Raw genomic sequence first — 14,597 nt, 5'->3', positions numbered from 1 at the left:
TAGTGCTTTCTCTGCCTTTACTATTGTGAATAATGATGGACACAGTTTTGGATGATGTGGTGGGTTGTGACCTCTGGCACATTTCTGTATTCCAGCTGAAGTGTGTCCTGGGGCTGTGCTGAGGCTGATGCCCTGTGTTCAGTAGTGGCTGCTGGTGGTGCTACTGGTCCTGCATCATCTTCTACTCCCAAACCTCTTACAGCTCCTTTCTGCCTTGGCTGCAGCTTCAGTGACTGGAGGTGTTTGTGGGCATAGCTAACACAACATATATCACACCTGTCCCTGTGTGGAATCAGAGAACTTCTCGTGGCTGTCTCCGGGTGTAGAATTTAAATGTGTCCTAGTTTCAATTCTCTGTGGCTGTTTGGTCTCTTTTGTCAAACTACTTTTATAATAACTTACTTCTGACATGCTGACCTCTCTTATTTTTGTTGTCAGCATTGCAGGAGTGAGGATCCACTGAAAAGACTTTTCCATGTGGCTGTGGAAGCCACTGAGACCTATGGACTTCTTGATTTTCTCTGAGAGCAGGTCCCAATTTTTTAGGCTGTCCCTGGAGTAATCTCCATCTCTTAGCTTTGGACTTTGGGTTTTATCATTTTAAAGTTTGACAGTGCCTGTGGGACACACGTGTCAAGAGGCATCACATCGTGGAGGATGTTTCTTAATGGCTGTCGTGGGCTGATCCATCCAGGAATGAAGTTCAGCTGGATGAACTTGATGGGGATAAAACGAGCACAGCATTAGCAAAGAGAAATGTTCAGAAGGTTCTCGTGTGCTGATTTCTGAGACATAGAGCAGTCTCCTGAGCAATAACAGATCTGGGGGCTTTACACATTTCCTTCTGTTGCCACTGATTTTGGGTTAGGCTGGAACTCACTGCCAGCAGCAGTCAGGCCTGGCTGTGAAGGGTTGTGGGTGCTGATGGTCAGAGGGGTCATACCAAGGTGCCATAATGAAACCATAGTTATTTTTAGAGGATAAAACCCCTCTAACCATTTATAGCAGTTTTGCTTCATTTTAGTCCACTAATAACATATTTTTGCCACGTACAACATTGCCTGTGTACAGACCCTTTGCTATAATGGTTTACAAGTTTTCATGTCTAAAAAAAATGTTCTTTGCAGTCATTTGGACTTGGTGTCATTTTTATAGACTGTGTACACAACTTTCCCTCCTGGAACAAAACACACATGTGCAGTCCTGTCCAATCCACAGCTCTTCCTCTTTAACACTACACAGAGCTGCTTTGTGACCTCTGTCTTCCTCTAAGGCTTTCCCACCTAACCTTTTTTCTTATTCCCTGCTTTTCTAGGTTAAACTTGGTTGCTTGTGAAAAATGCAGGGATAAATCCAGATAGCTTTCTGCCTCTGTTTTCAAATAATAAGAAAAGCTTTGACAGCTGAGAGCCCAGGTGAGCTGAGGGGGCTTAACCCACGCTGTGGGGCAGTGGCTGCAGGTAATACCTGGCATCTTGAACTCTTCCTGCAGAGACTTTCACCCCGGGTGCTGATACATCAGTGACTCTTAATGTGCCATCCATTAGCCTGTTCCACTGTAACAGCATAATGAGTTGCAGGAATCCAGGCTGGAGGTCAGGGATGAAAGGCTTGTGTTGAAGCTGCTTAGTGAACTTGATTCCCCCATCTTTAGAAGGTCAGAAAACTCCTCCACCAAGAGGATGACCTTTGCCAGGTCACAGAGACTGATGGGCAGGTTGGCCTGTGCCAGTCTGAATTCTGAGACAAATCTTGGAAGCAGAGAGAAGTGAATCCATGTTTTCAATGAGACACGGCTACTCTGTATCTTTGTTGATTTCCTAGCATAGGAAATTCTACATATTTTAAAAAAATACTGAATAATATGGAGTAGAACATTCTTAGGCTAGTGCTGATGGGTTTGGACTGCAGTACCTCCTTGGACTCAGTGAGGTCATGTCTCTACATCTACTCCAGGCCATCAGCCTGATCCAGCGAATAGGGAATAGGAAAAATGCAACAAAGAAACTGTCCATACTGAGACAATTTAATTAGAGGTTTTTTTGCTTCTACAAAAATGGCCTACACAGAGAATACAAAAATAAAAATCAATGCCAAAATCCTTGGCAAAATACAGCTTGTACAGGCTTCCTGAGGCTTCAGAGCTTCTGGTGCAAAGGTTCCTCATAAAGCTGTGTATGATTTGTAGAAAGGGAAGAGCAAAAAAGAAATAAAGAGAGTCTATATCTGTAGCTGTCATTCTCACAGGAGGGCTTCAAAGACCCCAAACTAGTCACCTAGGAAACTTAAAATCTTGCAGAACTCTCTCCTTTAGTATATACATTTTTAAAAAAACTACTATTGTGATTAATTTTTCAGTAAAACGTGTGGATTTGCACACTGTTTGTGGAACATGAAGGTGATGTGTCCGAGGTCGATCCAAGTGGGAGGTTTGAGCTTTTTGCTCTTTCAAAGCCAATTAGATTTTGGCCAAAGCTTTGTGGAAGAAGCAGAACCACCTTCTCCACCCCTCCTCTTCTCATTTCATAGGTGCCACGTGGTTGGGGCTTTGTTCCCTCTACTTGCTTTGATTTACACTGTCACATAGACAAATCAAAGCCTTCCCTTTATTTATTGCAGCCAGCAGGAGTGTGCTATAGACTTAATTCAGGATATGGACTCAAATCCTTCCCTGGAGCAGAGCGTAGTACTCTGTCATTTGCAAACACTTGGAAGCACAGTCCTTCAGAGCTCCTGTAAACAAGAATAAATTCAAGGAAAATTTTGAATTACATGTGTAGTTTGAATGAATACATTGGAATGAGAGTAGCAAGACAAATCTATCCATCATGGGCATTTAGTGCAGAGCCTGTATTTGCTTTTCTTTGCTATTCCCATGGATTCGATCAACATCGCAGGTCTGTCATTCGCTAAATACATGGGCTCTGCTCCCCGGGACAGCAGCTCATCAGTTACCCAGGGAGCAGCCTGTCACAGGGCCTGCACACACCATTTGTATCTGTCACACACCCAGAGATCAGAATCTTCCAGAGTCCCACTCATCCATGGCTTGGGAATGGGCTTTATATACCTGAGAGCTGCCGTGCTGGGTCTGAAACCTGCAGGTGGAGTTGGAAAGTCTGGATTTCTCAAAGTTAGATTGTAGGCACCAGCCTGCAGCTGTAAATTTTTATAAATAATTTTTCATTGATGTCCAAGAATGCTGGCAGTCACTTCAACTCACTGGTTTCGGAATTCCCTCTCCTGAGTCACAGTCTGCTGTGTTTCTTTAGGAGAGCTGCAGGAAAGGCTTAGAAATCATGTTACAAACTTGGATGTCGTCTAGACAAGCCCAGGCACACGTGCTAAGAAAGCTGCACTGAATCCCTGCCCCATCACCAGAGTTTTTGTCAGGCTCTTTCAGATGCCAAACAACTGTGTGACTTACAGAGTGCAATTTTTTACTGTTCATAGTTTTGTTTTGTTTTTTTCTTCATATTCCCACTTTCTGGAAAAATAAGAATGTACATCTTTCCTTGAGTTTCTTTACGCCTTCGGTTGTGTTTTTTTCTAATCCTTAGTAAATTCCTTAAATATGGTCAGGATGATAATTTGCAGCTGTAACTGGTTGGATCTTAAAGGGTTTGTTCTTTTTTTCCCTCACAGCTTGGTACTTTCAGCTCCTGCTGTGTTTCCATGTGCTTTTCTTCTTAATTCTCTGCAGGGAGTCAAGGGGTTTCATAATGATGATGCTGGACAGCAAACACAGTGTTAACATTATTTTACTCTCCTGTATCTTAAAAACTTCTCTAACATATATCATGTCTTTGATCCCTTATCTGGACTAATTGAGTTCTGTTTTGTTTTGTGTCTTTTTAAGATTATTGTTTTTGTTAAATGAGTAACTGATACATTTAACTTCAACAGAGCAGGAATTGTGTAGTGTCTGCATGTATTTCTAAGCCAAAATTTCCCAGGGATTTTGTAGTAAGGCCAGTTGCCATGAACTCAGTGCTCTTTGAGGACATGCTGAAGTACTCCTGGTTATTTGGATTACAGATGCCCTGAATCTTGTTGACATTATAGGCTTTGTGAACTATAATATTTCTTTGGGAGCATTTGTATTCTTTCACTGCAATGCTGTGTGTCAATAAAAGAACTGGGGTGACCTAGGAAATTTTAGTTGTGTCTCTCCATCCATCCCTTTTGTCACTAGCAGGTAGAGGGGAAATTTTAGTCCCCCTTCTTGTTCCTGGGAGACTGCTAAGGTCAGGTTCTTCAAAAAATATAATAAAATCTTCCTGTGTCCTGTAGACCTGTTGCTCATTAATTCATTTAAGGTTTGTGCCATCTGGAAAATTGGTACCTACTTGCATTTTTGTTATTGTTTCATACCTGAAAACACTGAGCTATGGGTGCACTGCAGTGGGAGGATGACCTTACCTCCAGGCCTACCTGCTTATGTCCTTTTTCCAGCTGGAGGTTTTGCCTAAGCAGATGCCTGGTGGACTGTCCAGAACACCTCCTGCAGCTTGGCTGCCAAAAGGCCACGTTTTTCTGCTATTCCTTGGCTGTTCTTAGCCCAGCTCAGCATGTGCATCAGTGCTGTCACTCTAAGCAGCACATGAACATGCATTTTTGCATTAGGAATCCCAGCACTCCCAGTAGAGATCCAGATGAAATGTGTTTCCAGGGGAGACCCTGTCACAGCCCAGCAGATCTCACTAATGCAAGACTGTTCCTGGTAATCAGACTGATAGTTCTTATTCTCAGTTTTGTGCCATTACCCCTTGATAACTCCCCTAAGGATTAAAACTTGCTTTTTGCTCTTTGCACACCCCTCAGATACTTAATGATGACACTGCATTTTCACTTCCCTCTCACTGCCCTGAATCCAGCCACGATTCACACTGAGTCCCAACACACCCATATCATTTATGTTTTTACATTTTAGTTTCCAATGAGTTTGTAAACATCTTTCTTTGACTAGGCCAGGATACTCATAATTGTGTAGATTCTGTATCACTGAGTTGTTTCCCACTTCCACAGTGTCTTTGCTTTTCACAGCTTAGGTCAAACCCTGCCTGAACACCAACACACTTGGCTGCATGTTAATTTTAGTTAATAGCTATTCAGTAAAACAATGCATCCAGCTCAAGATATATGGCACAAATTAAGCTGAATGTCCAAACAAATTCAGCAGCAGACCCCGGCCTCGGTGGGCTCTTTAAGTCCAGTGTAACATCCATTTACATTGTTTTATTTCTCTCTCAAACTGTAACTTGCTCCCTGTGGGGTTACACTGAGTTAGTTCCATTTTCACATTGTACTGGTACACCATAGTTTTGCATTTAAATAGTCTCATTTCATTTTGATATCATGATGTCCCCTCCACAGAGGCACGTTGGGGCTGCCTGGAGGATTCCTGCACTATGAGCAGCACTCCCCAGGCAGGGCAGGGGCTGACACAGGGCTGTGCTGCACAGCAAGCTCAGCTCCCATCTCTCAGCCCACTCTTTTCTCTGGACTGATCAGGCAGTGGATTTTTCTATCCCTTGAGCCCAGTTCCCTCTCACTGGCAGAAAGTGTATGTGGATAGGAAACATGGTCTCTGGGAAAGGTGATGGTGTCAGGCATCAGCTGAGAAAGGACACAGGCAGGGCTGGTTCTCAGGTCAGCACTGGCTGTTGTGTCTAGTCATGGTTAGAGCTACCTGCTGCAAAATCCCATTTTGCAGGGAAGGGTCAATCCATCCCCAGGGTTCCATGGGATATGAGTGTCTCTGCCCTACCACCTGGCTGTACTTGAGCCAAGAACAGTTAGACATGAGTGAGCAGATGCCCAGAGTCCTCTGAGAAATGTACACACGGTTCCTGCAGTGCCCCACATGCCCTGAATGCCTCAGAAACGCAGAGCACTTCCAGCTGTAAATGTCAACATCCCAGTGGCAATCCCTGTGCATCTGTCTGCAGTCAGCATTCCATAAACAACTCGCAAATTATTCCTGCCACAGGGAAATTTGTGCCAGACCACCCTCTCCCAGCTCCGCCTGAGCCACTTAGGGAAGGAGGGATCCAAGTTTCCGCTGTCAATAGCCTGTCTCTGAGGCCAGGGCACAGCTCTGGGACTCTGCCCCACAGTCTCAGCTCCAACAGCGTCTTCATGGCAGCAGCAGAGCTGGTAGTTTAGGTCAAGGGGTTTTTTATTTATGGAGTTGCCATTAAATCAGTGTAACACAGTCATGCAGTATTTATGGGAAGATTAGATACATGGTTGCTTCCAAGGCAAATAAAGAGATTTTTGCTTCTTGGTGGAACATTCACTCAGAAAGCAAACCCAGGCTTTAATGTGTGTTTCTTTCTCTGCTGCTATAAGTTTTCCAGGGACAAATTCAATCAGGCTCTTTGACTCTAAAGGTGAAGTCTTTGTGGTTAGTGTTTTAATTATTTTGTTTTTAAAAAACCGAGTTCTGTAGCTTTTGAGCTTGAGGGTCGGTGGTTTGGGTTTAATTCTCTCTGAAAGCAGTGAGACTACTTGGTGTGAACCTACAAAAGCAATTCTGTGAAGTTGCTGCATTTAGGCATCTCTAGGATGATGCAAGAATAAACCCATTTGTTAGAGCTACCTCTGGGATCTAGTGCCTATGTACATTTGTCAAAGGACACAATATTGAATGCTTCATTTTCCAAACACTAGGCCAAGATAAATTATAGCTGGATGTTGAGCCTTCCTGATATAAATCAGTGGCATATCAATAATAACATTCAGCTTTTCAAGTAAATGTGCTGGGATCCTTATGGGAAATAGTAGGTTGCATTTCATGGACTTGTGCAAGGAGTATTGTCAGTGGAGCCTGCTTTTTATTCTGGCCATAGACTAATGGGAAAGTAAGTGTAAAAAGACACAAACTAAAAGGGATTGGGATGATGCTTTGGAACAAGTGTTTCTGACTGATGAGGCACTGAGGGCATTTGGAAGCCCATGCAGAATGGATGCAAGTGCTTTAAGGCCAGAGATGAGGAAATGAGTGCTTTTAAAAGGTCACATGAGACTTGGAAGTTAAACTGAATGGGGAAGGAAGACCAACAATATATGGGACTGAATATTTGTTGCACTAGTCTTTGACTTGGGAGGCCGAGGGCCAAATCTTCTTCTAAATCTTAAATAACAACTAGTTTGGTCATTTGACTCCAAACTTCAGTTTTCACATCAGGCCCAAGTGCAGTTCTGAAATCTGTTTGTTGTGATTGACATTTTATATTGATTTTAAAATACTTTTGCTCACTTACAAGGCCCTCAAGTAACACTTTCATGAACTGTCTTTCAAGGCTGACTTTTCACTTTTGCTTTCCAAAGAGTATCTGCTATTTTACTGTGACATTCATATTCATCACAACCTGGAAACAGTTAAGGCTTGAGCTTTCTGCCCTATGGCTTTAAAAACATCATTCTCCTTAACAATAGAATATTGAATCTGCTTTTTTCCACTTAGAATTTGAAAGAAATTCTACAGTGGTTGATATTCTCCCAAGACTTCAAACCTCAATACACAATTAGCAGGTATTTAGCTGTGAGAGCCAGGAATCCTTGTTTATCCCTGACTCAGACAGCCAGGATGCAGAGAAGAGTGGGATCCTCTTACCCTCTGTGTACTCTACACACATCAGCAGCAGGTGCACAGTTCCTCCACCGGCTTCTGCTGCTTTGTACAGTGGGAGACTGTACAAAGATGTGATAAACATGCTAAGAGGGAGAAATAAAGGGAAGGAAAGAGGTTGTAACCCAGAAGGCAGAGGAAGCAAGGATTAAAAAAGGAGAATTTCAGCAAAGACTGAAAAGGTGTGACAGATGAACATGTGTGCTGCACTGCACAGACCATCCAGTAACACAAATAACAAAACCTCCTGAGCCCCTGTGCTGGGTTCTCCTTTGGAGACTATCAAGGAAATAGATTTGCTTTCCCAACCTTTCACCCCAGAGAGTGGAAGAATAAATAGTTCAGAGGCCTGGGACTATACTCAAGAGTCCTGGGTTCATTTCATTGCTTTGTCACAGGCTTCCTGTACAACCCAAGCAAAACAGTTCCTGGAGTTGTGCTCCAGTCCAGCAGCAATGAGGGATCCAATTGCTTCTTTACCTCCAAAGGATGGCAAAACACAGCTGTTAGAACTGCAGGGCTGATCGATGTGGACAAGGACCACGGGGTGTTTGGTGGTATCATGATACTAATCCCTATTTGCTTGTAACTTCATGTTCATGCCAATCCAAACAAGCGAGGGTAAGAATATTTTGGAAGGAAGAAGCTGGGACATTTAATCTTGAAATGCTGTCATTGTCACTACAGGAACCTCTTCTCTTAACTCATACTTGGAAAGGGGTTTTTTCCTCCCCGTCTGCTCCACACAGATATCCACACTGGACTCGCTGATTCCTAAACCCCGTGTTTCACTGTAAATTAATATTTTACCATGTAATGTGAATTAATGCTGGCCCTCAGTGATTCTACTTTTAAATATACTCTCCAGGGTTTAGTGGCTTATGGGATTATAGAGTTAAATTCAACAAATAAAGAAAAGGAGAGTGAGAAATCATACTTTTACTACTACTGAGAAATGTTGATACAGCTGTGTGTTTCTGCGTCTTTTACAGTAAATATTCTTTTATTCATGCTTATTATAATGTATTTCTGGGTGATAATTCATACAATGCAAGGCATCTCCCTTCTCTTTTGTATTTAATTATATTTATATTATTTGTTTACTGATGGCAAATACTTTCATAGATGAAAGTAGATAAAAGGAATAGATGAATCAATCACAGAAGACAGGAAAAAAACATGTATTAGCAACAGTCTGCTGGTTTTTAAAAACTGGGGCAAGCAGGAATGTGATACTTTCTGGTTACACTTACTACTGTTACTGTACCAGAATACAGCAAACAAAAAATCTTTGCCTCCAAAGCTTCCTGTGAAGAACAGACGTATTAAAATACTTTGACCTATTAAATCCAATGGTGGGGGAAAGAATTTCCTTTGATTTTTCCTTTAATTTCTCCTTCCCCCCAGTATTACTTTTATTGATTGGTCCTTACTGGTGTACAATAACTTTCTTAAAGTAGAAACAGATTACAAACTCAAACCCAAGAGCATTCAGGCCAAATTCTGCTTTCACTTACACCAATGTAAATGGAAAGGCACTTGGATAGATCACAGATTTGTGCTGATGTAACTGAAAGCAGAATTTTGCCCTTAGTCTTTAACAACCCATTAGGGGTAAATAGCTTTTTAGCTAATGAAAATGTAGCATTTTTGTTAACAGCTTCATAATGATATACACAAGTGCTACATTGCCTCTTGATAATTGGAATATTTACTTGCCTTTTTTTCCCTTTGGTAAAACATGGACCCTGTTGTAGTTGTTCATAGGAGAATAATTAAGCCATAAAATGCAGACACCCAAAACAAAATGTAACTATAAGCAACTAAGCTCTGCTCAAAACTGGCTGAAAACAGAACTGTGAAAAATATGATTGTGTTGTGTTCCCCAGGACTAAATGGGGATATGTGTTTTTACACATGATTCTTGAAAAACTCTTCTTCCACCCTCAACTAGAATTTTGTTCAGTGACAGAAAATGTGTAGTGGACCTTGAAAAGGGAACAACCACGTCAAGAGTGTGAATGTCAAGTTCTGACTTTTCCTGAACACTCATTTCTTTTGCTTCTGATTCAGCCTTGACAGGTCCTACAGAGAAACAACCTTTCATTTCCCTCATAGAATAAGAAATTTTTCAGGTTTGGCCTCAAACACCTCCTGTTTGGCTCAGCAGCTCCAAATCCCTGTGCCATGAGGTTTCTAAGTGGCAATACCAGCACTGGAAGCAGCGTGTTTTATTTGCTTGGCTCTGGAGTTGAAGTTTTCCATTTTCCCTAAACCAAACCCTCTTGACTTAGTTTCAGCCAGTGTCCTACCAGAAAACACGTCCACTTAAACACACCTCATTAATACCTTCATTAATGCTTTATTAGGGCACCTTTACCTGCTCTATCAGGGAACAGCAGCAGCTGCTGGGAGCAACAACAAGCAGCTGAGCAGGGTCTTCACCAGCCCGGCCCACATCCCACAGTACCTGTGCCAGGCAAACAGGACAAAGGTGGTGGCCAAGTCCAATTAGGAGTCCAGATCATGAGACATCATGGTGAAAAGACAGGTCTGACATCAAACCAGGATGTTCATCTCTAGGTCAGAATCAGCACTTGCCAATGGATGAGGCAGGGCCAAGCTCAAGTCAGGAAGTGGGACTGCAATTGATATCTGGATCAAAGAGCACCAAGACCAGGCACAACTCCAGTACAGTGGAAACAAACAACTCCACCAACCCCCCTCAGGAAGGAGCTTAAATAGTTTGTGGTCTCCTGAGTGTGGGTGGAAGCCAGAGGTGAGACTTGTCAGGGCCATTAAGGATTTTAGTGCCCTCAGAGCCCTGACAGTCTGGCAGATCCATGATATGGTCACTGCCAGGTACTGGTAAATTCCCCTAGGAACTTTGATTCAGAAGTTGTACTTTGAGTATCCAAATTGTCACAAGCAGCACACAGAACTGGTGTGTGGGTCTGTTCCTGGCTGGAGCAAATCACGTCTGCTTTGTGTTGCCTTGATTTCCCTACTGTCGCTGTCTTTTTTTGCTTTGAAGTTCTTTGCTTTGGGGATTAATTCCTGCTCTGTGTTTGAAGAGTTTAGTCAAAAATTTTACCTGAAAACACTTGTCGCTTCTGTACTATAAATCACAATTTGGTAATGTTTTGGAGAAAACATAACTAATATGTTTCTGTGGAGAAAAAGAATTTCTATTGCTTTGATTTATTGGCTATTCTGATTAACTTCTGTATGGTTGTGCAGGTTTATCTGAGCTCCAGTATCCACAGCAGAGTCAAACCCCGTGTTTGGCCTTTAGACCAAGTACAACCCGTAGACCATGACGGTGTGGAACACCTCTTCCAGGTATTTAAGGAATGTAGGATTTAAATGAAATACATACATTTGTCTGCATATCCATAGGACTGGGTGAGTGTGTTACATTAACTCCACTAAAAGCAGTTTTTAAGCAACTATTTAACACTCCCCTCTGGCAGTAGAACTGATGTTCAGGCATTGAGGACGCCTTGCACTTGTTTCCATGGGGTTTTGATCTTTGTGAGTTTGGCTTTCCCTTTGTTGCTGCATCATTAGGGATGGAGACAGATAACTCAAAAAGCAATGTTGTGCATTGCTCAAAATCTGCTTATTAGGTTCAAGTCAAACATTTCTGCTTTTTACTGTATTTACAAAAGCAGCAGTAATAAATATTGACAAAGCTAAATAGTCTCTGGGAAAGAGCAGCATTGAATTGCTATGCAAACATGCTTTAAAAATTACCTACAGACAATACTGCTGTATTAAAATAATAATCCAAATGAGAGTACTTGCTTGAATACTACTTGTTTTGCTTCCCTTCCCATCCAGGAAAATGATGGATCTTGTGCTAGTTTTGAATGAAAATATCAATTGGGGAGTGGATTTACATAATAAAATTAATAGAGCATGGAAAGCTTTCAGCATTGCTTTCTGATTCTCCTCTGTGTGTCACAGAAGTTATATTTAAAAAGACAGATGATTTCAAGTTTGTTTGGGGAAACAAATCCTCTGGGCTGTGTGTATGAGATCTTTACATGTGACAGCTGGCCCAGCTCACAGAACACTCAGGTTCCTCTTCAGTTCCTATAAAGAAAATCTGTAATTGTGCAGAGTGCCACATGTGGGGCAGAATGTCATAATTTGTGCATGTTTTCATATTTATTGGCCTGCTTGTCTCCATGTAGAGATGCCCTCCTCAGTTATGCTGTCTGAAGTGCACTCACCAAAGAGGAGATGGAATCAGACGGCTACTATCCAGTCCAACCCCACTTCTTTGCGCTTACAAGTGGAAAATTTTGCAGGAAAGTCACTCCCTATTTTTACACCATAATTAACCACTGGTTAATCATTTCATAGTTATCTGTGTCTGGGCTTTCTGTTACAGTAGAGTGACAGGAGAGAAGGATCGGGGGAAAAGGGGAAGGAGAAGAGTGGTTTCAACATCCAAGTTGCTGTTCTGTCACACATAAACCCCTTCATTTATGCTCCCCTGAATCTTGGCCCTCCTGCTGAAGAAAGCTCTAAAAGTGATGTCTGGTCCTGCAGCCAAAGTCTGTCTGTGATGCTGCCTTTTTTTGGATTGGTGTTGAGCTGCTGTCCATGACCTGCTTCTGCCTCTCCCGGTGGGGATATAAGGTGAGCTTTCTGCACCCTTTGAGACTGAGCCTCTCAGGTTGGCAGTCAGTTCACTGGCTGCTTTGTGAACCCTGTTTATGGCTTCTAAAAATTCAGTTTGAGCTAAGACCAAAGAGGAATTTACTTATTTTGAGGTAGGGACAAGTTTCCAATTAGCTACTAATGGAAACTTCATGGTGCCCTAAGGGTGATGAATAAATGAAGGTTCAAGTTAAAAAATAAATGTTTCAGGGTCGGTAGAAGAGTGAAAAAGTAGTTTCCCAGATCTCACTTTTTTGTCATAAATCACAGGCAATTTTTGGTTGGCTTTCATTGTTTCCAATCATGTCAACAAGGACCTACTTAATACTCAAATCTGTTTTGTTATTTTTACATATAAATTCCATTTCATAACAGCAATAATACTTTCCAGGCAGCTCATTTGAGGATGATTGCTCTACTTCATAGGTAGTAAAACTCACTGTGTCTCATTATACAGCTCAAGGTGTGTGAAGCAGACAATTGGCTATAAACATGCTGCCTGATGGGTGTTAATGCTGCATTATATTTACTGTTTTCTTTTCATGGCTTCAGGTGACATGACAAACCTTTTCCCCAGGAATGAAATTTGGAAAATCTTTCACTTTTTCTTGGCAGAGCATCCCTCCTAGTCTGGCAGTTAATGTGCCTCAGATATTCTTTAAAAATTGAAGGGAATATCCTCATCTTCACACTTTGGCTGGAGGTTTTACAGTGTAAGAAAAACGTCTGATTTGTTGTTTCTGTGAGCGAGAGTGTCTTTGCAGAACTGTAAAATTTATGCCAAAGCGTTTTAACTTGTGTGTTTAAATTAGGCACCAAACTCTGCTCAATTTCCCAAATAATGTCCCAGTTTATATCAGCACTTAAGTACGTGCTGAAGTGTTTTCTTAAAAAGACAAAGTGCAGTTGTTCAGAAATGAGATGATTATTGAAGTTCTTTAGATCAGCCCCCCAGAGATGCTCATTTTTAAAAGAGTCCCCTGCTCATGTGGCTGGATTTGGAATTAGATGTCTGCATAAAGACATTTTGGCCATTGTGTTTTCAGTGCTTACCAGTGACAGTTTTAATTATTATAATTATTTATACAAAACCCTCAAATCCTTCACTGCTTCTTCCCACTCTGCAGCCATCCTCAAGAGGTTCAGTGTGTTTGTACTTATTTGGAAATGGAAGAGTTACCCCAGTAGCTGAAAATCAAAACCCTCATATATTTTATTCCTCTTTAGAGGGTCCACCTGGTTCTGTCTGGCTATTGTGACCATAAAATTAGTAATAAGAATACAAATATTGCTGGCCAGCTCTTTCAACCTTTTGTAACACAGAACATTTAACAAAGATTTAAGCAAACTGAGGCAGACTGTTACGTGTGAGGTTCATATAATGACAGACTTCCAGTGGTTCTGACATTTTGTCATTGGAGTCTTCCAACCAGGATGCAGGTACTGTCACACAGAACAGGGTGTAACCCTGAGATACCCTCTGAGCAGGAATGTCAGGCTTTTACATCACTTGTACTTTTGTATCTCACATTTTGTAGCAGTAATATGACAATTGGTTTTAATGGAGTGCTGTGTTCCTTGGTCAAACGGGGCTAGGAAGGATGTCCCAGTCCCTGAGCCCTGCCTGTTGCTGACTTTGGCAAGCATGTGCTACAATCCCATTCACAAATAGTTATGTTGTCTTGCCTCCACTGGAGTTATTCCAGAATCTTGGTCTTCTCATTATTAGAAACCACCCACTGAACTTCCTCATTCTGCTGGGGCTGATTTATACCAATAGTTTTGCGGCTGCCCTTTCATTTCATTCTTGCTGTTAGTGCCCTTTTGCTTCATGCTTCTTCCTTCAGGTATTTTGTCTTCCTGAGGTATTTAGGAAAAGCATTTCTATCCCTTTCACTGTTTTATGAAGCGCTTTTGGATCCATCCCCTTAACAAGTCTCTCCAACCTGTCTCCCTCTCTCCTCAGCTCTGATCTATAGGTACCTGAGCCACCTCTTATCCCTTCTTTTCATCTGATCCTTTCCAGCAGAACTTTTCTCTGAGACGAATCATATAATCTAAACCTCATCTGGTCACTTTCTACTGAAGCTTAAATAATTGAAATATCAATAACATAGCATTTAAAATCTATTCTGCTTAATCTCCCAGAGTGGTGTGTTGGCAGATTGTGAATGTCACACTACTGATGAGCAAAGGACTTGGATAACTATGAGCTTCTAATCAAGAAATTAATCTAAAATTGTATATCTGCGTAAGAACTGCTGGCACAGGAGGCTGAAGTGCTCACTAA

This window comes from Pipra filicauda, unplaced genomic scaffold, assembly GCF_003945595.2.
Source record: "Pipra filicauda isolate LSUMZ 115617 unplaced genomic scaffold, ASM394559v2 scaffold19_size4547281_pilon, whole genome shotgun sequence".
NCBI lineage: Eukaryota > Metazoa > Chordata > Aves > Passeriformes > Pipridae > Pipra > Pipra filicauda.
This window is presented reverse-complemented; position numbering follows the sequence as displayed.